At 37.9% G+C, this 25,780-nt stretch overlaps 1 long non-coding RNA gene across 1 annotated transcript in view; it reads right to left on the reverse strand.

Moving 5' to 3' along the window:
* Positions 1-19,783: 19,783 nt before the first annotated feature.
* The window catches only part of LOC149137081 (uncharacterized), a 300,123-nt gene continuing 294,126 nt past the window's right edge, over positions 19,784-25,780 (reverse strand). Inside the window, exon 4 of the long non-coding RNA XR_016237897.1 lies at positions 19,784-19,907. This is a non-coding gene — a long non-coding RNA (uncharacterized LOC149137081). The remainder of the gene's footprint in view (positions 19,908-25,780) is intronic.

The following is a 25,780-nucleotide window of genomic DNA, read 5'->3' on the forward strand; positions in this document are numbered from 1 at the left end:
AGCAGTTTTAGAGGCGGGGTCTAATCGATTAAATTGATCTCAATGCTCAACAAGTACTTATTTTATCGCCCCTGAATATATGACAGGCGCGGTCGATCTCAATGGAATTTGAACTCAGAACGTAAAAAGCCGGAAGATACACTTTCATATAATTCATTGTACATAGGCACAAGTGAAAACTGGAGAGAAGCGGGTTGTCAAATACAACGACCTCAGTGTTATTTCATTAACTTCTAAAGTATAAAAGACAAACTTGACCTTGGCGGATTTAAACTCAGAACATAAAGGCGGACAAATGCGCAAAGCATTTTGTCCGGCGTGTTAACGATTCTTCTATTTCGCTGCATTTTAAAACTTATAACAAACCTTTCTACTATAGGCACAAAACCCAGAATTTTGGGGAAGGGGATAGTTAATTACATCGACCCCAGTGCTCAACTGGTACTTATTTTATCGACCTCGAAGAAATGAATGGTAAAGTCGTGCTCAGCGGAATTTGAACCTAGAACGTAAAGACGAAAGAAATGCTACTAAGCGTTTTGTCCGTTGTGCTAACGATTCTGCCAGCTGGTTGCTTTACGTCTTTATATAATAAAGTTACTGTGGAGGCGCAATGGCCGAGTGGTTAGGGCAGCGGACTCGCGGTTATAGGATCGCGGTTTCGATTCCCAGACCGGGCGTTGTGAGTGTTTATTGAGCGAAAACACCTAAAGCTCCACAAGGCTCCGACAAGGGATGGTGGCGAACCCTGCTGTATTCATTCACCACAACTTTCTCTCACTCTTACTTCCTGTTTCTGTTTTGCCTGTAATTCAAAGAGCCAGCCTTGTCACACTGTGTCACGCTGAATATCCTCGAGAACTACGTTAAAGGTACACGTGTCTGTGGAGTGCTCAGCTACTTGTACGTTAATTTCACGAGTAGGCTGTCCCGTTGATCGGATCAACTGGAACCCGCGACGGAGTGCCAAGAACAACAACAATAAAGTTACTACCTAACACTGTAGGTTTCAGAGGTCTTCTGAAATGTGAGTCTTCTGGATAAGATTTGGTACGAGCTAAGCAACATTATCACACTTCAACCAGATTCGTAACTATCTTTCTTGGTGACTATGTCTCATTCCTTTCGTTCCTATCCACAGCCCTTAAATTATATTGATTAGCAGCTTGCTGGTTGTTATTATTGTTATTTAACCCATGGTCAACTTCATCGAGCTGGTCAACTTCATAAAATCACATAATTCGATCGACCTGCATAGGTTCTGTCTTACATATAACAGATGTCTGTTATTTGAGGGGAGGTTTGACTGGCATTTGTAGTTGCTCAGATGACCACGTAGAGTTTCCCTCGTGTACATATTTTATCTTTTACTTGTTTCAGTCATTGGATTGCAGCCATGCTGGTGCAAACCCCTTGAACGGTTCAGCAGAACAAATCGACTCCAGTACTTATCTTTATATTTGTTAAAACACAACACAAACGCACATGATGATAATATAATGTTGATGATGATGATGATGATGGCAATGGTGGCAATGTTGCGCTGTTTGTGGCTATAAGGACGACCAGGATGACGCTAATTATAATGATGATGATGCACATAGTAACAGATTGTCAGCGAGCATATCTTCAAATATATATTTACGAGAACTGTACGTCATTGCATGTGTTAGTGCGCGTGCGTATATGCTTATCAGTGCGTATATGTCTATAAGTATGTGTGTGTATGTCTCTGTGTGTGAGTGTGTAAAAGTACTAATCTGCGTGCGTATGTATGCCTATGTCTGTGTAACGGTGATTGCAAGTATGTTTAAGATTATATATGTTTACGGAACTGTCTATATTGGTGACTGTATATCGGATAGTGAGATAATACCGCAGCGGACCAGTCAATATTATGAACTGACTGTTAGACATATATATTCATACATACATACATACATATATATATATATATATATATATATATATATATATATATATATATATATATATATATATATATATATGCATATATATATATGAATGTAAGTATATGTGTGGTTGGGCCTCTGTGTATGTGTATTAGCTTATATTGTACATATGTGCGCATCAGTTCTTAAAAGTATCTACAGCAGTAGACTGGTAAGTATAAATGAAACTTCCTCTATGTAATAGTATGCTTATGGATTAGTATAAATACGTGTGTGTACATAGGCATGTGTGTGCGCATGCGTATACGTATGTGTGAGTGTTTGTGTGTGTAAAAGAGTATGCTTATTATCCAATGATTTAGTATTGGCCAGCGTGGACAGTAGCTGGTTTACATAGCCAAAGTTATGGCTGATTAGTTGATATGCCCGTTATAACTGTGTATGTATGTGTGTGTATGCACACACATATACATGCACACATACAATACTTGTGCGTATATATATATATATATATATATATATATATATATATATATAAATATATATACATATATATATGTATGTATATATATATAACAGTACATATACAAATATTCATATAATTATATATATGTATACATAAGATAAATATAAATATTTGTTTCTTTATATATATATATATATATATATATATATGAAAGGGCATATACAAATATCCATATAATCATGTATAAGCATACAAACTATTATATATAAACACATATAGATATTTGTATATGTATATATATATGTGTGTGTGTGTGTGTGTGTGTGTGTGTGTGTGTGTGTGTGTGTGTGTGTGTGTGTGTGTGTGTATACATATATATATACACACATACATACATGCGTACACATAAAAATGTATTCCTGCGTATAGAAATATATATGTGCACGCACACACACACACACACACACACACACACACACACACACACACACACACAAACACACTTATACATAGACGCGTATGTAACTCAGATGATTGCATTGTGAGCTTTGACAGAGCTATGTCAGTTATTAAGCTGGTATCACTCTGGATTAGTCAAACAGTTTGATGTGAATGTATGCGCATATGCGTAGGTGTATATGTGCATGCTCGGATGTTATTGAATATAATTGTTTATTACTCAATAGCAACATTTACTGCTGATGAAGCTTGTATGTGTGGCGGAGAGAGAAACGGTAAGAAGGAGAAAGAGAGAGAGAGAGAGAGAGAGAGAGAGAAAAAGAGAAGATAAGTTAGTGAGAATCTTTTACCAGATCCAGTGATGTTATAATGAGATTATAGTGTAAATATGGGAAGCATTAGTCGGATAATCCGGTCTCTTTTCATCTCTTAAGATGTCTCTGTTGTGATACAGTCGTGTAGTGTTTAGAGATACGATGTATAAAACCACCATATTAGGATACAGTGTATATAGTGACAAAAGTACATCAGGACATCCATCCATCCTTCTAAATGTATATATCTACACGCATAGACGTTCATATATACACGCGCGTGTGTGTATATATATATATTCTTTTATTATTTTATCCGTTTAGCCATGCGGCTGCGGTCATGCTGGAGCACCACCATATATAAAGATATGTACATTCATTTTTAACAGGCTGGGGACAAGTTGTCTTTTTGGAGGGTCATTTACAAGTAAAACAACACACACAGACCGGTACAGTTTCCCCTATATAATTAGCGGCATTTCGTCCGTCTTTACGTTCTGAGTTCAAAATACTCCGACATCATCTTTGCCTTTCATCCTTTCGGAGATGTATGTGTGGGGGGGGAGAGAAAGAGAGAGCGTACGTGTAAGCTGGTCATTGTTTAGCCTCAGGTCATTCTTGATCAAGCAGAGGTATGATCAAAGATATTCCAGCCGTGACCTATATGCAGGGAACTCAGAACCACATGGTCAAATATAAATTTCTGGATCTTCTAAGATCGTAGAGTATGATTTGAGAGATATTTGGTTGCTGGTTCTAGCAGTTCGAGAGACCATGTATAGGCTCCCACGTTGACTTGCAAGCAAATTTCTGTATCGAGCTGGTGTTTGTTGGGTCATCGACATGGATCATTGCTCAGTCTGAAACATGACAACCTGACTAACGCCAAAACCAGTGTTTTCATCTCTTTCTACTATACTTACCCTTTCTTACCCTGTGTCACTCTTTCCCCTCTTTCTTCCATCATATACTATCTGTGTCCCCTATAGCCTTTCTACTATAGGCACAAGGGCCAAAACTGTGAAGTATCTGTTAGGATTTCAGTCGATTACATCAACCCAGTGCTCGATCAGTACTTTTTGGAAATGCTGCCAACCATTTCGTTCGACGCGCTAACGATTCTGCCAGCTCGCCGCCTCCATCCGTGTCACTATATCGGCAAAGAATCCTCTCTACTCTTTCCTTCTGTCTTTATTTATGTTCGTTATACTCTCTCTCTCTCCTCCTACAACTGTGTCGCTCTATCGGCAAAGATTATATCTATATGGTCATGTCAGCCTAATCTAATCAGGAAATCTAATAACCATATAAAGATATCCAACGATTGGCTGAACAGTAGAGAGTTGGCGGTGAAGGTTACAGAAAACGGAGACCAGCAACAGCGTCATCACAATCTCAGCACTACCACTATTAACAATTCTGCCATTGGGCCAATGCGATTACCTCTAACTGGACAGTCGGACTGCAAGAAATGACAGTCAACTATCTCTCAAATAAAAGGAAAATAAAGGAAAGGAGATTTGAGATAATAGTAGCTTTAGATAAGTCTTAAAAATACGAGATTGTCATGAAGGGAATGTCTTTGGTCAAAGGTCGACTCGATCAAGTTTGAAATCAGGTTAAACAAAAATATCAGCTTCAGCACGCATGCGCGCACACACACACACACACACACACACACACACACACACACACACACACACACACACATACACACACACGCGCGCGCGCACAGCGAGCTGGCAGAAACGTTAGCACGCCGGGCGAAATGCTTAGCGGTATTTCGTCTGCCGCTACATTCTGAGTTCAAATTCCGCCGCGGTCGACTTCGCCTTTCATCCTTTCGGGGTCGATTAAATAAGTACCAGTTACGCACTGGGGTAGATATAACCGACTTAATCTGTTTGTCTGTCCTTGTTTGTCCCCTCTGTGTAGCCCCTTGTGGGTAGTAAAGAAATAACACACACAAACACACACTTATTTTGGTACAAGACCAGCAATTTTGAAGTGAGGGAGCAGGTCAGTTATATCTCAGTAACTCGCGAAAAAAAATTAAAGGTAACATTGCTGAGGTTTGAACTCAGAAGGTAAAGGGTATGGAGAAGTTCCTCGAAGCATTTCTTCCAGGACTCTAAAAATCCTGCCAGCTCATCGTTTTAAAAAGGATAATAAAAGTAATAATAACCCTTTCTACTATTGGCACAAAGTCTGAAATCTTGGGGAAGGGGATAGTCGATTACATCGACCCCAGTACTCAACCGGCACTTATTTTATCGACCCCAAAAGAATGAAAGGCAAAGTCGACCTCGGCGGAATTTGAACTCATAACGTACAGACAGATGAAATAACAACAACAACAATAATAATAATAATAAACCTTTTATACTATAGGCAAAGTGTCTGAAATTTTGGGGAAAAGTGGAGTTAATCGATTACATCAACTCCAGTGCTCAAATGATAGTTATTTTATCGACCCCGAAAGAATAAAAAGGCAACATCGACCTCGGTGGAATTTTAATAACAACTTCACTTGAGCGGATCCATTTTAACCTGTCAGATGAAACCTTTTGACACGGATGGAGGGGAACTCCAGTTTAACAGTCAACTGGCTATAGTATTATATATATATATATATATATATATATATATATATATATATATATATATATATATATATATATATAATACTAAGATATGTTTCGCCTGAATTGGTCCAGTTCATATCTAACTTAATAGTACCATCTAGAAAAGACATTTAAAGATATTTCTTATTAGTCATTCTATGGACATTATAGCCCCATTTAAGTAGAGAATTATTGTTTGCAGAGATATATCTGGGGGTAGATCGTTTATCTGGAATTCGTTAGAGATAACCGTCCACGGGGATTTTTCTTCCCTTGTGTGTCTTGGGTATGATGTTAAAGAGAGAAGGGCTAGCTGAGATGAAATAGTTCTGCCTTAGTGGTATGATGTGACGCGAACATGACTTTTGTAAAAGATGGCTAACACGGGGACAAAACCTCGGGTAAATTTCAAAGTGGATGCCAACATCATTTGGGTAGTGCTGCTGGAATATTTTCCACATCATACAAATGATATAGCGCCCACGGCGACGTTAGAAGGAATAAAGATTGAGTTTCTCGAGTCGATCCCAATAACCAAGACTTAACATGCTGTCTATTTTCCTAGTAATGGATCTCTAGGGTGCTTTGATTTTTACAATATCCTGTTTCAGGTAGGGAGATCACAGTATTCAAGGTGAGGAGGGCTGTAGATGGAGAAGTGAAGAATAATAGCTGGAGTGTCTCTAGACCGAAGCATATATATTATCTATTATACACACAGTGTGTGTGTGTGTGTGTGTGTGTGTGTGTGTGTGTGTGTGTGTGTGTGTGTGTGTGTGTGTGTGTGTGTATTCTTTTACCTGTCTCAGTCATTTAACTGCGGACATGCTAGAGCACCGCCTTGAAGGATTTCAGTCAAACAAATCGACCCCAAGACTTATTTTTTAAGGTTGGTACTTATTCTATTGGTGTGGTTTGCCAAACCGCTAAGTTACGGGGACGTAAACACACCAACACCGGTTGTCAAGCAATGATGGGGGGAACAAACGAACACAGACAAACGCACACACGCACACGCACACACACACACACACACACACACACATATAGATGGGCTTCTTTCAGTTTCCGTCTACCAAATCTACTCACAAAGCTTTGGTCGGCCCGAGGCTATAGTAGAAAACACTTTCTCAAGGTGCCATGCAGTGGGACTGAACCCGGAATCGTGTCTGGGGAGCAAGCTTCTTATTTCTTTATTGCCCATAGAGGGGACAAACAAGAGAATAAGTCGATTACATCGACCCCAGTGCGTAACTGGTACTTAATTTATCGACCCCGAAAGGATGAAATGCAAAGTCAACCTCGGCGGGATTTGAACTCAGAACGTAGCGCCAGACGAAATACCGCTAAGTGTTTCGCCCGGCGCGCTAACGATTCTGCCAGCTCGCCGTCTTCTTACCGCAAGCTTCTTACCACACAACCACGCTGTACCTGTTCCGTTAATGCATGGGTCACAGTTGCAAATTAAGAAACGCAATTCTACAGGAAGTAGAGTGTCTCACGCTATTTATTTGACGTGTAATATTTGTTTTTTAAAATTCTGCTTTAGTAAACCTTCTTACGGAATATACATGCTCCTGACAGGGTACCCGAACTTCGACTTTCGAATTTTGTTTTTCAACAAAAGATCCAAATAAGAAACTAATGCAGCCTATTAATAAAAGAAGAGGTTTCACTTTTAATAAATGAACATATAATACTCCACTCTATTTTAAACCGGTATTGAGTTCTTTATTCATGTTTGTATGTTTTTGTAATAAAAAAACAGAAACACACTCTTTGATCTCTTTCTCTGTATATAAATAGAGCATATATATATAAAAAACATATACACACACATACATACGTACATACATACATACATACATACATACAACTCTCATTCTATATATATATGTGTATGTGCGCGTGCGTTATTTGCATACAAATATGCACTCATTTACGTAAGAGACTGGTTTCACAGTCTGTGAGAAACGTGAATGAGAGGATAGATAACATGTTAACACTTGGCTGGCTGGGTGGGGTTCTGAGAAGCACTGTGCTGAGTATCAGCTTACAGTTGGTCATATTGTATTTGATATCCTAAGCGCTAATACTGCTGCTGGCTTTAAATGAGTTTGGAGCCCAACATCATTATGAATTATCCTTTAGAAGTCATTGCTATTGTTGTTATTATTGTTATTATTATTATTATTATTGTTGTTGTTGTTATTTGTTGTTGTTATTTGTTGTAGTTTTTGTTGTATTTTGTTACTATTCTGGTTAGTGAAAGCGAATTCGTGCGAAAATGATGAAGCAGCAGACAAGACAAAATAGCTCTACAGTATTGAGTTTCGTATGGTCCTTCTATGTACACCGGTTCCAAATCCGTACAATGGATTTCTTGTCTGGTTCCTGGTTGGCCCTGAATGAGCAAGATTTATAGAGTGACCATCATTATTATTTTATTTTGATCGGGGCGGCGAGCTGGTAGAATCATTAGCACACCGGACAAAGCGTTTAGCGGCATTTCATCCGTGTCTAAGTTCTGAGTTCAAATTCCGCCGAGGACGATTTTGCAGTTCATTCTTTCGGGGTCAATAAATTAAGTACCAGTGAAATACTGGGATCGATGTAATCGACTAGTTTCCTCCCTCAAAATTTCAGGCCTTGCACCTTTTAGTAGAAAGGATTATTATTTTAATTTAGTAATTAATTAATTTTTTTGAGATGTCATTATTCTTTCCCTAGTTATCGTTTTGAGATACACAGTTATCATATTCAGAGTGAATCCATTCACAGGGGCCACTATTGTCATTCACACTCATCTTTCAGCAAACTCGAGATAGTGCACCATATCAACCTTTTCCGAGTAGAACTTGACAGACGCAGGCGTGGCTGTGTGGGAAGAAGCTTGCTTCCAACGTCATGGCTTCGGGTTCAGTTCCACTGCGTGACACCTAAGGTAAATGTGAGTGGATTTGTTAGATGGAAACTGGAAGAACCAAGTTGTGCACACATACACACATGATTACATCGACCCCAGTATTCAACCGGTACTTATTTTATTGAGCCTGAATAGATGAAAGGATAAGTCGACTTCAGTGTGTGTGTCCCTCCACCACCGCTTGAAAACCGGTGCTGGACTGTTTCCATTCATGTGAATTAGCGGTTCGGCAAAGGAGCCTGATAGAATAAGCAACAGCTTCACAAGAAAAATAAGTACAGGAGTCGATTCGTTCGACTAAAAATTCTTCAAGGTGCTGCCTCAGCATGGCCAAAGCCTAATAACAGAAACGAATTAAAAGATACGCTAAAAAGAAGTCTGCGCTCATTTTAGTTGCGCCCACCATACAACCTCTTATGCCGAAAGTCACTTGACTTAGGAAACCTGCCCAAAGAAAGGAATATAGCAGTGTGATTTTCACCATGAGCTCTGTTGATAACCGGATCCTTCTATTTGTGATAACAGTAAATCAATAAAACTCCACAAGTTAGAAACTCTGACACAGGATCGGCGCTGATTGCACTACTGCGTCTGGCGAATTGGCGGTATCGTTAACGCATCGGAAAAATAATGTCATGTAGCATTCGCTTCGGCTCAAATGCTGCTGAGGTCAACCTTGCCTTTTATCCCTCCAGGGTCTATGAAACAAAGTGACAATGAAGTACTAGTTTCGATAACACTCACCTCAAAATTCCAAGCCAGCAAGCTAATAAAATCGTGAGAGCGTCGGAAAATATTGTGCTACAGCGTTCACTTCGGCTCTTTACATTCAGAGTTCAAATCCTGCTGAGGTCAACTTTGCTTTTCATCCCTCCAGGCTCGATGAAACAAAGTACAAATGAAGTACTAGGCTCGATAATAATGGTTTCAAATTTTGTCACAGGGCCAGCAATTTCGAGGAGGAGGTAAATGGATTACATCAACCCCCAGTGCTCAATTGGTACTAGTTAGTTTTATCGACCCCGAAAGGATGAGAGGTAAAGTCGATCTCGGCGGAACTTGAACTCAGACTGGGCTCCATAATATTGATCTCAAAATTCCAAACCTTGAGTGTTTTACTTTAAGGCAGCGAGCTCAAAGAATCGTTAGATCGTCGGTAAGTAATGCTTAGCAGTATTCCGTTTTTTTTTGTTTTGTTTTTTTACGTTCTGAGTTCAAATCCTGCTGAGTTCAAATAGTATTATTATTATCATCATCATCATCATTATTATTATTATTAGTAGTAGTAGTATTTGATACTAGTGTTATTAGATTTGCTGATTTAATTGTCTTAGTAATTGCTACAGTAAAAACTTTCACCACCACTACTACTACTACTACTACTACTAATAATAATAATAATAATAACGGTAGTTATAGTGGCACTAGTAGTAATAGTAGTAGTAATAGCTGTTGTTGGTACTGTTTTTATTATTGTAGATTTAACTGCAGTAGTAGCAGTAGTTGCTGCTGTTGTAATAATTATTGCTGCTTTATTAGGTGTTGCTAGTGTGTGTGTGTGTGTGTGTGTGTATGAATGTATGTATGTATGTATGTACGTACATATACACACACATACAAATACACGCACGCACACACACACACACACACACACACACACACACACACACACATATATATATATATATATATATTTCTTTGTTGTTTTGTTTTTCCTGTTATGTCTTCCTAGATTTTCTGCCACTCTTTCTTCGTGTATTTTATTTACTTGTTCAGTTATTCGTCGAGAAAGTAAAGATAAGAATATTTAAAAATAAAACAACAACACCACCACCACCACCACCACCACCATCATCATCAACAACAACAACAACAGCTAAACAAAGTACCAAAGCCATCTCCAAATGCCATTTTACAATAGTCTGGGCATTGAATCAACTTTTCATTTTTTTCTAATATATATATATATATTTTTAATATTATTTTTGTTTGTTTGTTGTTGCTCTTGTTGTAGGTGATGGTGATAATAATGGTGGTGGTGCTTTCAAGAGTGATAATCCAGAAATATCAACAATATGGCAGATTTCCAAACTGTTTTTGGTCGAACCCTCAGACGTGAAGAATTTTACATATCAGTCCTGTGTTTCGGAGAGGAACAGCGACGTATTATGAAGATGTTAATGTAAGAAATTATGGTGGTGGTGGTGGTGGTAGTGGTGGACGGATAGATGGATGATGGTGATTATGATGATGATGATGATGATGATGATGTTGATGACAGTGGTGGTAGTGGTAAGGATAATTTGTGGTGATGACGACGATCACGGTGATGACGATGGCGATAATGGTGGTGGTGAGGATGATGATGCTGGTGGTACTTGGTGAGGATAATTTGTAGTGATGAAGATACTGATGATGATGGGCATCATCATCATCATCATCATCATGGCGATGATGGTGGTCGTAGAAGTGGAGGAGGAGATGATGACGAGAATGACAGAAGATGATGACAATGATAATGATGATGAAGAAGAAAAAGATTGTGATAAGGGAGAAGATAATAGTAGTAATGATGATGATGATGACGATGACGATGATGAGTGTAATGGCGTTGGCAGGAGTGGTTGTGGTCATGGCGATGGTAGTGGTGGTGGTGGTAGTAAAGATGATGTTGGATGTCGATGGAGCTCAGTTTGTCTTTACTAAAACTTCTTAAAATATTGTTTTGTTTTTAAATTAAATGATGCAAGTGATAAAAAAAAAATAACAAAACTGAAGGAAAAATAAATAATTGAATAAATAAATAAATAACAAATAAAAGAAACTTCAGATCACATTGACCGTGCGAAACCCGACAAGAATTAACATCCCTGCATCTCCCCAAGTTATTGTTAATAGCTTAAAAGCAGTTTCTTTTTCCCTGACCAAGCAAACCTTTCCATAAATTGTCCACGGCCATCCTGACTTTTTCCGGCACAGTGTATGCAGAAACTAAATTATGCAAAGAGTTCTTTCACTCTCCTTTAAAATACGTTGCAGCAGGATTTAAAACACGGATTTGGCTGTTATTTTTAACAAACCTTATTTATGATTGCATTCAATGGTTGGTCATAAATATAATTGAAGGACTTCTATTTGATTTCATAGACAAATACTAGAACGAGGGGGTGCTGGAAAGTTTCTGGATTAAAGAATGTCACGAAAGACAGGCTGGAGGCACAACCTTCCGATTTCTTTTACAGGTCTTAGAAAAACTGAAGGGCTGCTGCAATAAGTGTGTGAATCTGAGAGGGGAATATATTGAGTAAAATCATAATTAACTGATCCTCCTGTATTTTCTTCTACCCAAACCCAGGAACTTTTCAGCACCCCTCGTATATCAATTACAATACAAATTCTTCATTTATCAAATTATCTCTGCCATTCGAGGTTATACCATTAGTACCAATTTGTTAATCAAGACCAGTTACACTTGAGAGATGAGTGCTCGTCTCAAGAATCGAGAATTCTTCAAAGTTGACATACCATTTAGGAAAAGGATATCTGTCTGTCTATCTATCAGTGGCGTGCGGTGACTTCCGGGGTTGGGCATGCAACGAATTTCTCCTCCCACCTGGCAATTTTTCAGTAAAAAAATTTTCGTATTCCTATGATTTACATATGGGAAATTCTGAATATGCAATCACCCCCGTATGACCTAGAATAAGCAGGGAATAAAAATGGCTCTGTAGAGATGAGCCTGAAATAAGTGTATTGCTTGCATTTTTCTCTCTATTCGAAACGTCAGGACTTTCCCATCCTCACTCTCCCTTAAAAATGTCTAAAAATCATAAGTGAAATGGAATAAAGATGAAATTGGATTCTGTTAATATTTTTGCATATTCGGAATCTCTGTTAAAGGTAGGAAGCCAAAAAAAAAATTTTTTTTCACAAAATTTCGTTTTTCAAAGGGGTGCGATTCTGCATTAACCCCTATACCTGTTGGTTCAGCTGAATCAATTTGAAATGATATAATAAAGAGAACACATTTAGTTACATTATGTGGCCATGGTTTTAGATAGTTACGCTCTCGAAGACAAGTCAGGTGCTTTATCATGCTACTTGTCAATTCCGGGAAAATTATTGATACTCAAGCAGACTGTTCTGAGACTTACTGAACTCCGTATATTAAAAGACTACGTCTCACGCACACACATTGAAAATACACGCATATACATGAATACACACAATGAAAGACAGCGAAAATTCAACATTGTAAAAAGCCCCACCAAAACTGTTGTGGCAGAAGCCAACATCTCTGAGATTGAAACAAGACACTTATTTACGGCCGTAAATAGACTACACCCAAAAGCACAGAAAGGAAAACCTATGTAGGTTAGGTGTGACGAAGAAGTCGAACCATTTCTCCTGCGAAACAATACTGATGTAAGAAGGTCGAACCTTACGTTAAAATGTTATTTACCTAATTTCCAAATTAATTCAATTCTTCGATCTTTCTGGGCAAATATAGCTATCATATTTTTGATAGAAATCTTCTCTTTTCATCAATTGTTGTCATACATCTTTTTCAATTGACATCAGTGCTAACCCAGACAGTCTTCTTTCTCCTGTCGCATTTCTTTGGTATGTTTTGATTCTACTTAATGAGGAATGGATCGCATTACAGAAGCAGTGGTAGACGGAATTGTCAAAATCAACTTGCACAGATTGAAGAATTCTGGCATAGCTTCAACAAGGTCACTGCTGTAAATGTAACTCATTAAATGACTTACACTTCGCATTTTAAAATCTTTCATTGAATACATCACATTGAGCTCACTTTGTAATCATATTACATCAAAAAATCTGCCAGAAGTCATTTTTAAAGAATCTATAGAGTCCACAGGAAATTGTTTACAATACTCATCAACTTTGTTGAAATTCAAAAGTTCCATGAATTTAAACTCTTCTAAGGATGAATATCGTGCTTTTATTTGGTCAACTATTGTACTGATAATTTTGTTATAAAGCATTCTATAATGTCGTTGAGGCTCAATAGATATATTTTTGGATCTCTGAATTCCGATTCCTGCATCGACTCTATATTTTTCCCCTAACATATCATAAAAGATTGAAAAATTATCAAGTTTTGAAAAAGGCTACTTTTATATAAGAACACAAGTAAATTGTCTGAGTAAATTTTAAGTCAATTTCAACAAAACGGAAAAAATAACGTTAGTAAAATTAATTTAAGATTAATTAGCTACTTCTGAAATAAGAAATATAACATAGATAATATTTTTTTTTCAGAACACTCCAAAAATATAATAGTGCAAACGGATGCTTTGGATAAAAAAAAAGAATTCAAACTTACCGCCAGATTATTCCGACATTTCAGATGGCCAACGCAGGAATTATGGGATTGCTCTGGTATGGGTAAAAAAGTGGAACGAGGTTAGCAACAATTGTACACAAACAGAGAGAGAGAGGAGAAGGGGGTGTCACGTGGTCTTCTCAAAGCAGACAAACGAGTCAGTGAGAGAGGGGGAAGTGGAGGCAGAATATATTAGAAAACACTTGGACGGAGTTTCTTTGAAACAAAATAAATATTTTATCGAATTTTCCGATGATATAGATAAGAAATCACAAAACATGCAACGCTTACCTTGCTTGCTTGAGAGTGCACGCCCCTGCTATCTATCTATCTATCTATCTATCTATCTATCTATCTATCTATCTATCTATCAGATGGTAACACACGGTTGCGTGCACAATAAGAGCTAACAGTGATCTTCATGAGGCTGTGTGCTGAGTGACATTGCTGTGTTTACTTCACAAGTTGTGAAATTTGCGTTTTTGTGATCACGTGTATGCTATAGTTTGCGATTTTGTCATGGACAAGACAAAGCGCCAACGTGAAATTTTGCGTTAAACTTGGGAAGCCTGCAACAGAGACATTCAGCATGCTTCAACAAGCTTATGGCGACGAGACAATTGGTCGTACGCAATGTTTCTAGCGACACGGGCCCTTCAAATGCGCAAGAACATTCTTGGAAGTCGATGAGCGGTCTAAAAGACCTACCACGGACGTCAAACCCGGAAATGTGGAGATCGAATCACAGAAGGTCCTCGACTTGCTTACGGAAAACGACTTCCAGACCGAATTCCAAAAGTGGCAAGAACGCTGGGACCAGTGTATTGCTGCGCAAGGTGCCTATTTCGAAGGAGATGGTGTTAAAACTTGGGTAAGTACGTTAATTTTTTAATTGAACATATCTAGTCTGGGAACCATTTGATACGACCTCGTATCTATCTATCTATCTATCTATCTATCTATCTACCTACCTACCTATCTATCTATCTATCCATCTATCTATCTATCTATCTTAAATTTAGACATGGTCTAGATCAGTGATTTTCAACCATTTTTTTTTATCTACGTACCCCTTTGATTACTATTTTGTTCTGGTGGACTGCCATAGCCATTCGATGTTTAAAATCTAGTTTTATAGATACTTCTTTCAAAATTCCTATTTTGTTCATCACACATTAACTTGTGTTTGAACTCTGTAAGACATTAGAGAAAGAAAATCAAGCTGTTTTTTTACAATAAATACATCTAAAACAAAAATTTTTTCACGGACCCTTAATGTACTTGTACGGGTCCCCAATTTACTAATTTGCCTGCATGGACCCTTAAAATCCTATATAGACCCCCAGAAGAGTGGAGTCTACTACTCATTATCCCTACTTACTCTCACTACGCAATATCGTTACTCATTGTCCCTGCTCAACATCGCTGCTCAATATCAATGACCACTGTCACTGCTTTCTACCTTTACTCATCATCTCTACTTACTGTCTCTATTCTGTATCACTTAGTATCTTTACTCAGTATCACTATCGAGTATCCCTACTCAATGCCTGCTACATCTCAGGGGAGAGAGAGTTTAAAGAATGCTGAATCCACCATAAAAAGTACATATATAATAGCATTTGCTACATATAATAAACATTTCTTATCTTACGTATACACCACACACACACACACACACACACACACACACACACACACACACACACACACATACACTTACATTTTTAGGTATAGAAACACTCCCCATGGACATGACCAAAATAGGCGACCAATTTAATCGCTGTAAGAAGGGGAAGTGGGGGAGAGAGAAAAGAAGAAATTGGACAACCTACTTGGGTGAGGAGAATGGAAGATAATGATAATGGTGGTGGTGGTGGTGGTGGTGGTGGTGAGGATTAGAGAAGCAGGATGTTGAGAATGATGTAGGGGATGATGATAAATGATGTTGATGATGATGGTGGTGGTGATGATCATGATGATGACAACAACATTGATAATGATGATGATGAAGACGGCTGTAATGATGATGGTAATGACTGTGGTGGTGGTGATGATGATGATGACGACGACGACAACGATGATTATGATGAAGATGATGAGGTGCGAAAATTGAGAAGTATGACACTCCTTTCATCAAATGTTCTTTCGATCAAATTAAGTCGGAATTTCCTAATGCTTTCACAAAGAATTTATTTTATTCATTTATTTATCTTTTTTTTTTTTTTTGCCTTTTGAAAATTCACAGCATTCTGTTGAAAGCCGGTTTAACTCTTTATTAAATGAACAGAGACGGATAGTAGCAGAGAGAAGTCACGAGAAATCGAGTGGTCAGTCGTATTACATGCTGGTCATCTACGTTGGATATTAAACGAGATGTTCTTTCACAAATAATACACGCCCGCCCGCGCGCCCGCACACACACATACACACGTCGCACATAGATGGATTCAGTAAATAGATCTCCGTCAGTTTTCAGTTGCTCGATCAAATTCGATAATGAGCAGGTATGTAAACTTCTCATTATTGAACTAGCGTGACATGGTTGACCTTTTGAATTATAGATACAATCAATCCGATGGGCTTCTGCACAGTTTCCGTCTGCTGTTAGTTATTCACAAGGCTTCGGTAGACCCTAAACTATAGTAAAAGATACTTGCTCAAAATGTCACGCTCAAGAATCAAATATGGGGCCTTTTGGTTGATAAGTGCTGTAAACCATGCATACATACATACATACGTTCGTACGTACGTACGTATGTAACATCTGCAACTCGATTTCGAGCAATGCCTTCTCTTGATTGTTTTTTTTTTCATTGTGAGCAGTGCAGATGTAACTTTTTAATCTTGCAAGGAACATGAGCGACTAACTTTTCATACAGACATAACACAGGCTATGCTTTCAGGATTTTTGGATAAAGTTTTCAGAAATGACTTAATAGGTTTACCATTAATTCCGTGAAATATTCACGGGTCCTGCTAGTATATATAAAGGAGGCAAATGTATAGTAAAAATTGATTGAATGCTACAATTAATCAAAGGTATGACTTAATTAAATAACAACGTTTGATATAAAATTCATATAAAGAATACAGAAATGATATCATTTCTGAGTCAACTTCTGATACGTAGCTTAAAAGTGAACGAGAATAATATACTTGACTAGTTTTAAGCAAATAAATTATGTAATACTAACTTAGCCACTGCTTATTGTTAATTCATGACGGCTTGTTGAATTAGTGTTTAGATTTTTGTCAGCATTTAAAATAGCATTTATACATTTTTACTCAAAAGGATCTTCAATGAAGTAAAATTATTTCAAAAACATCAATATAATCATGTTACCTGAATTTGAAAATTAATTTCAACAATTAATTTACCATATAAATGCTATATGTTATATATATTTATATATACATATACACACATGTACTACGAAACAAAGTTAATTTGCCAAAATCTATTTGATCCCCGTTTTGTATTACTGTGAGTGTGTGTGTGTGTGTGTGTGTGTGTGAGAGAGAGAGAGTGTGTGTGTGTGTGAGAGAGAGAGAGTGTGTGCGTGCGTGCGTGCGTGCGTGCATGCGTGCCTTTGTGTTTTCTTGCTGTCTTGAAATTTTTGATGTGTTTCTATTTGGCTACATTTATAAGTTCTCGAAAGATCTTATTGTTTTACCGACACGATGGTATTTCCTGTTCACGGGGCCAATTTGTTTAGGGGATGGTTTAAATGTTTTTTTTGATTTCTAAAAATTATGTCTTTAACTCTAATCATCAATGCCTTGCAATAACTGTTATAAATGTAAAAATGACTTCATTTTTTTTCCTCCACCCACCACACACCTAATCTCACTGTCTTAAAACAAAACCGTTTAATGACAAGTACTTCAATTAATTCCTCTATAATATATCATCTTCGTTCTTTTTTTAATTATTTTAAAACGAAAAAATTTTTTTTTTCTTTTTTTTTTTTAATTTTTTTCTTCCGATTTTCGTTCTTCATTTCTTCCCTTCCTTCCTTTCTTTTTGTAAAAATAATTTTGAAACAATAAATTCATTTAAACATTTCATCATGTTTGGCCCTTATAAAAAAGTTTCCTTATTTCTTTGCGGCTTTTTTTTTTTTACACATTTTTGTCATTTTGCTTTACTTTTATTTATTTATTCAATTTTCATTTTTTCTTTTTCTGTATTTCAAATTCTTTGTCACATATGCAGAAAAAATTCTCAATAAAGGTCAAATTTACCTCCTACCATTCCCATCTTTCCAACACCCCCCCCCCCCCCCTTCATCACCACTACCCCCGTTACTGCGTTGTGCCTCTGCTCAATGGCAGTATTGAGAGACCTTTATATCCTACCAGAATTGCTAGAAAAGTTAACAGCAGGAGCCGCAGCTATGAACTATATATATGTGCTTTTCTGAATGAATATCTCTGTGAGCATGCGCGTGCGTGCGTGCGTGCGTGGATGTGGGAGTTTGGGCGCGTATATGAGTGAATAAGTGTATGTATGTGTTTTTTTGTGCGTGCATGTGTGGTTATTTGTGTGTATATATGTATTTTATATCTGTGTACATATGTGTGTGTGTGGCATTGTATACATGTGAATACCTATTATGCATGTGCGTGCGTGTTAGAGCGTATAAGTGTGTGTATTCGTGTGTTTCTGTGAATGTGGCTGCCGAAGTGGACATGCGTTTTTGCGTTAATTTGCCTGCACTTGTAAGTGTGAGTTTATGTGAGTGTGATTTGCAAGTTCGTATCTATATGTGTGCCCCACCTCTCTCTCTCTCTCACTCTCTCCCTCGTATATATATATATATATGTGTGTTTGTGTGTGTGTGTGTGTGTGTGTGTATGGATCAAACAGTTTGGTCCATACATTTAACACTCAATAAATGTGGTGATTGAACTTTTGTTTGTCTGCTCACTCGTATATATATATATATATATATATATATATATATATATATGTATATATGTATATATATATATATATATATATATATATATATATATATACACATACATACAAACATACATACACACACACACACACACACACACACACACACATATATATATATATATATATGCTAACTTCGGGTGGCACTCAAGCTGGCTCCTGCAGAGAGCACCTTTGAGGCATTTGGCCCCACTATCGGGCCACTTCGCAGCTCTCTACCCTTGTGTAATGTAATGGACTCGGACACTTTCATTGTATCTGTATCTCCTGGTATTAATTATCCGATACCCCTTTCCAAACTCCCTACCCGACATATATCCACACACCCATACCCTTATACTCAATACCTATACCTTCATTCGCACCCATACCTAAACCTCGTGTCCCATTAACTTGTTCATTCAACATGTCACATGAATTCCATCTCTGTAACAGTGAGTCGGTGTATCAACCTTTGGACCACTTTCTGCCAGCTTTGCCGATAGACTTACAGTTAGTTTCTAGTTTAACTTACAGCTTCATATAGAACTTACAGCTAAGTTTCTAGCCTTGAAACCACCCTTCAAGAAGCATTCAGGCTAGCTCCTGAGGAGGGCTTTTGGGAATTTTGTAGGGTATTCAGGTAGAAAAACTCTGGAACTCTGGTGCTGAAGGCCTAAGCACCGATATGTAACTGGAACAGGAAGATTAGTTTTCCACCTAGACATAAGTTTCATAAACCAGAAAATATAAAAATTTACATTATTTACCTTTGACGGATATTTGTCCTCATCTTGCTTGTTGTTAACGCAATGTTTCGCCATATGCCCGTGGGCATATGGCGTACTGGTTAAGAGCGCGGGCTACTAACCCCAAGATTCCGAATTAGATTCCAAGTAGTGACCTGAATAATAATAATAATAATAATAATAATAATAATAATAATAATAATAATAATAATAATAATAATAATAATAATAACAACAACAACAACAACATTGAAAAATACCTTAGGAATGAGAACCCAGGTTCGAAATTTCCCCAAGACACATGATAAAGGCTGGAGGGTATATCAGCCGAAACGTTGTGTTAACAACAAACCAGATGAGGACAAATATCCGTCAAATGTAAATAATGTAAATAATGTACATAATTCCTCATCTCTTAAATATAGAACTGTACAAAATATAAATACGCACACTACCACACTTGAAACGTACTTGTTATCTCGATTTGAATGTAGGTGAAGGTATTTAGAATGCCCGATCTTATTTCTGCAATCATAGCTTAATCAATAAACGTAGGAGCGAGGTAAAAGCAGTAAAAATAGAGAGGTGCAGTGGGGCCCCATTTAAATTGAACCTCCTTATTACTCCCTGTTATGGCTCCGATTTGGTCTCTAATGTCATGTATTTAGTTTAAAATGCAGTAAAACTAGGGAGGCACTGGGGCTCCAATTAGGCGGCCCTTAAAAAAATAATCTTGGGATTATGGGAGTTGCTGGTTTGAGTTTGAGTTTCGTTGTCCTTAGTGTGTGTGTGTGAATGTATATGAATTATATGCGCATTTCTGACTGTGCGACGTGAGTGTCTGTGTGATAGCGTCCTTGTGTGTGAGTATGTGTGTAATTGAGTATATTTGTATACGTGTGCGCGTGGTGCACGTATATATGTTTGCATGCAGGTGAGATGGCCAAGTGGATAAAATTTCGGATAAGTCACTCACGGGTCAATGAACTTAAATGCATCTACAGGTATGTCGTCCTTTTTCTTGTCTGAAGAGCATTTCTATTGAACATGCATTGTACAAAATAGTTGTTCGGACATTCCCACAGCTCATTTACATATATCAGGGTGTGTGTGTGTGTGTGTATGTGTGTGTATGTGTCTGTTGACAACCGGTGTTGGTTTTAAGTCCCCATAACTTAGTCCCCCCCCAAAAAAAAACCATATAAGTGCCAGTGGTTAATTTGTCCGACTAAACCCGCCAAGGGTGTGCTCCAGCATGGTCGTAGTCCAATGATTAAAACAAGTAAAAGATAATAGTTTCGAAATACATACACACATCTATCTATCTATCTATCTAGATGGCTGGATGGACAGACAGACAGACAGACAGACAGATATGCATATATTTTTCTATCTATTCATGGTTGTATATTCGTACCAGACTTACAGGTAAAAGTTTACCATTCACCAGCGAAGTTATCAAGTTAGACAAAGCGTCGATAACATGTTCATACAAAAGTACTGCGTAACATGCAATATATATTGCAAATCTACAGCAAGACAAAAACGGCACAAGGACACACATCGAAATATACTTCTGTTATATGCATAACTGCAACTTAGTAAAGGTTGCTAGAAGATACGCAAAAAGAGTCATTGTCCAAAGCACGATTCGTTTTCATTGTCATTGAAGCTCTTCGTCAGATATGAGAGGATAAAATCGTGTGTGTGTGTGTGGTCAGTTATGGTACTCATTGATTATTGATTGCTGAAACATCTGAGAGTCACATTGGCGGATCTTTCATTGTCCACTCCCCTGGATGGATGCGTCCTCTGAAGTGTTGCATGGTTGAACTCACCGTTTTCATTGATCATTCCAAAGGATGAGCATGATATATCTAGCCGTCTTCATTTTCTGTTTCATTTCTTCCTTTCATTCTTTCTTTCATTATTTATTTATTTATTGGAAACTGCTAATATTCATCAAATTTGACGGACGAGCTATCATATCATGTAGGACTGTCCCGGCAGGAAATCCCCTTTATCAGTTATCGACTGAAAACACAGCAATATCGCCACCTTCTGATTGTATAGCTACATCCAGTGGTTCAGATCATTATCGTTGCCGTTATTTTATCCAAGTTCTTTAGTCCAGTTTGAAGAAAACTTTTTGAGCCCTCCATCCATGCAACAACACTTTCCAAGCCGCATGGAACTGTAACTAACCATACATTGTTTTACTGGTCATTGAAGATTTATTCTTTGCTCTTAGGTTTGATCTTTCTATATCATGCCATTATCCATGATGAAGTTTTTCTAGTTTCCTCTCCAGTTCCCAAATCCTTGCTGCTCTGTTATCCTACCTTAGCACAGTGCCTGTGAACTGGGACATAATGGATTTAAATACAATACCACGCTATCCCAACTCTACTGGGAACACAGTACACTAACATTTTTGTACCTTACATGAATTCTCAAGTTCTTTATATTTCAAATCTTTCCTTTCATAAACCTACATCATACTCCATTATGAAGGCATACCAGGAAATTTTTGCTGAGTCAGACACTATAAAGAAGGCCTTTGCATCGGTATTGCAATATGGGTTGGGACAACGACGATGCTGCTGCTCGTACTGTTGAAAGAATTGTAGAGCAAAATACAATTATGAAACCTCTGTGAAATTCTTACTTTTTTAATGTTCTAAATATTTTTCGCTGAACAATCTTTTAAGCTAATTTTAAATACACGCCAACTTATTCCACTTATAATATTTGCTCAGTAAAATATATACTAGCGCCAAATTAAATTTATCCCCACTTAAACGTGGATGCTCTGTTAGAACAAATTATACTGCGGTAGATGATACCATGTAAGAAACTCTCATAATGACTTTCGGTGCAAATGCATTCTTGTTTAGTTTGTTCAAAGAGAACATCCACATTTAGGTGGAGATAAATATTACCTTCTGAATTAATACTGCCTCTGTCGATAATATATATATTAACAGTGGAGGCGCAATGGCCCAGTGGTTAGGGCAGCGGACTCGCGGTCATAGTATCGCGGTTTCGATTCCCAGACTGGGCGTTGTGAGTGTTTATTGAGCGAAAACACCTAAAGCTCCACGAGGCTTCGGCAGGGGATAGTGGCGAACCCTGCTGTACCCTTTCACAACTTTCTCTCACTCTTACTTCCTGTTTCTATTGTGCCTGTAATTCAAAGGGCCAGCCGTATCACACACTGTGTCACGCTGAATATCCCTGAGAACTACGTTAAGGGTACACGTGTCTGTGGAGTGCTCAGCCACTTGCACGTTAATTTCACGAGCAGACTGTTCCGTTGATCGGATCAAATGGAACCCTCGACGTCGTAAGCGACGGAGTGCCAACAACAAAGATACAGTGGATATGTGTATGATACTTAAACACTAAACATGAAGTCAATATCTTTTTCTCCGTGATACTGGCCTTAAAATATGTGAACTATCTCATCAGCGGTCTGAATATATTTATCTAAAGCGGTCAAAATTAAGACCAACAAATGCTTGGGTAGCGTCTTGAAGAATTTCAGTCGAACGGATCGACCCCAATACTTTTCTTTTTAATTCCTGGTACTTATTCTGTCGGTCTTGTTTGCTGAACCGCTATGTTACGGGCATGTAAGTAAACCAACACCGGTTGTTGGTATATATGTGTGTGTGTGTGTGTGTGTGTGTGTGTGTGTGTGCGCGCGTATAATGCTGTGTAGAGACTGTCATATCAAAGAATAGATCCAACGTTTCCTCTGCGTGCCGTAAGAAGTGGTTGAGGTTGGATTTGCACCCCGACCTCATAAACTACTCATTAGCAACGACTACCCCAAAACAGACTTATGTGTTGTGGGGTTGTAGTCTGAGTGGTGCAGAGGTGTCATCCGCCAGGAGTAGGTAATCACTAACAAAAGGGAGTGGGGTGGTGATGACATATAGCAACGCGCTGTTACAGCGCATGCCCCTATACTACTACTACTACTACCACCACTACTACTAATACTACTACTACTACTACCATCACCACCACCACCACCACCACCACCACTACTACTACTACTATCACCACCACCACCACCACTACTACTACTACTACTACTACTACTTCTACCACCACCACCACAACTACTACTACTACTACTACTACTAAATATACACACACACATATAATGTAGTTGTAGGTTATGGCCGGTCAGGAAGTTACCATTGGTTTCAGGTTTATTATTGCTCTTCGCAATATAGGTGACAAACCAGACCCGCTGGCCGCAGGCACACAACCTTTTTACTAATGGAGGTAAAGGCTATGTGAAGAAATTGTCTCCGGCCAGCGGATCGAATGAGTCGCCAGTATTGCTAAGAGCAATAACTGACGTGAAACCAATAGTAACTTTCTGACTACATAAAATATTACTGCTCAAAAATTCTTAGTCTGCTTTTTATTCGGACTTATGAACAACTGATTGAATGCATGTTTGTGTGTGTGTGTGTGTGTGTGTGTGTGTGTGTGTGTGTTGTGAATGAGTGAAGAGAGAGACGAGGGAGAGGAGGTAGAGGGAGAGAGAACAAAACTGGTGAGTTGGTTCATAAAGTATTTAATTACATCATGTATGAACTAACTTACCAGTTTTATTTCTCTATCTGTACTGAGTGACCTTCCTAACTTTGCCTATAATGCAGGAGTTCTCTTCTGCAATTTTTCCTTCCAAGGTATATGGATGCACACACGGAGTTCTCAGTACCGGTTATATGTCATGTAATATCCCACTGTACAAATATGTGCGTGTGTGTATATGTGAGAAAGAAAAAGTGAGATAGATAGATAGATGAAGAGAGATAGAGATAGATAGATAGAGAGAGAGAGGGAGAGAGAGAGAGAGAGAGAGAAAGAGAGAGAGAGAGAGAGCTGAAATAAGATTGGCATTTAGTCCAAATGGTTCTGGTTTTGTACACCGGTTGTGGAAAGAAGAAAATTAAAAAAAAGCTCTTGAATGAATGACCTTCGGTGATCTCCAGCAGCAGACGTCCCCCAAATCAAAACTGAAATGGCTGAAGGTAACCCGTAATCCTTGAGTATTGCATATTATTCTATAAATATTTGGCTACGATCCAACGTTTTCGAGGACTATGATCTAAGGAGAGGTATGTTTAAAAAATATATAACAGAAATACCGAAACTGGCTGAAAATTTGAATATTACTTCCGTCATTTAAAATATTTTTTCTTTCCTTATACAATTTTATTTAAAAAAGAAAAAGATCTGACAACCTTTAGCAAAATTATGTAAATTAAAGTAAGTGTGGTTATGTAGGATGTAGTGTTTTTGCTTCAAATGGTAAACATAATTACATGTATGTTTTATAGAACATCAAAAGGAAACGCAACTGAGCTATAGATATTTTGGCTTGTCATAAAGTTTATTTATCAACATTTATCTTAGTAATAGCAATAGCAACACCAAAGGTTACATTGAGCACGCACTTTAGTCGCTCGTTGTTACGTAATCAAACAAATATTAACAAAAAAAAAAGCTGAAGAGAAGGAAACTGAGGGAAATTTTGACACAGAAATATAAATAAATCCTTCCATACATAAGTGCAATATTTTTCAATGTTTGAATATTTTGCATTGCTAATTATAATATTTGTTAATTTATGAAACAAACTTCTTTCTATGTATCTATATATTTTATCTTTTACTTGTTTCAGTCATTAGACTGCGGTTATACTAGGTATTGTCTTGAAGAAATTTTAGTCGAATGCATCGACCCCATAACTTATTTCTTAATACGCCTAGTACTTATTCTGTCTGGGGACGTAAACACACCAACATGAGTTGTCAAGCGTTGTAGGTGGACAAACACATACACACACACGCACGCACACACACATATCTTTATATACGACGGGGTTCTTTTAGTTTCCGTCTACCAAATCCACTCAAAAGGCCTTGGTCGGCCCGAGGCTATCGCAGAAGATACTAGCCCATGGTGACACGCAGTGGTGCTAAATACAAAACCATATGGT

The sequence above is a fragment of the Octopus bimaculoides genome, chromosome 2 (assembly GCF_046866305.1).
Source record: "Octopus bimaculoides isolate indiv1 chromosome 2, ASM4686630v1, whole genome shotgun sequence".
In the NCBI taxonomy this organism is placed as follows: domain Eukaryota; kingdom Metazoa; phylum Mollusca; class Cephalopoda; order Octopoda; family Octopodidae; genus Octopus; species Octopus bimaculoides.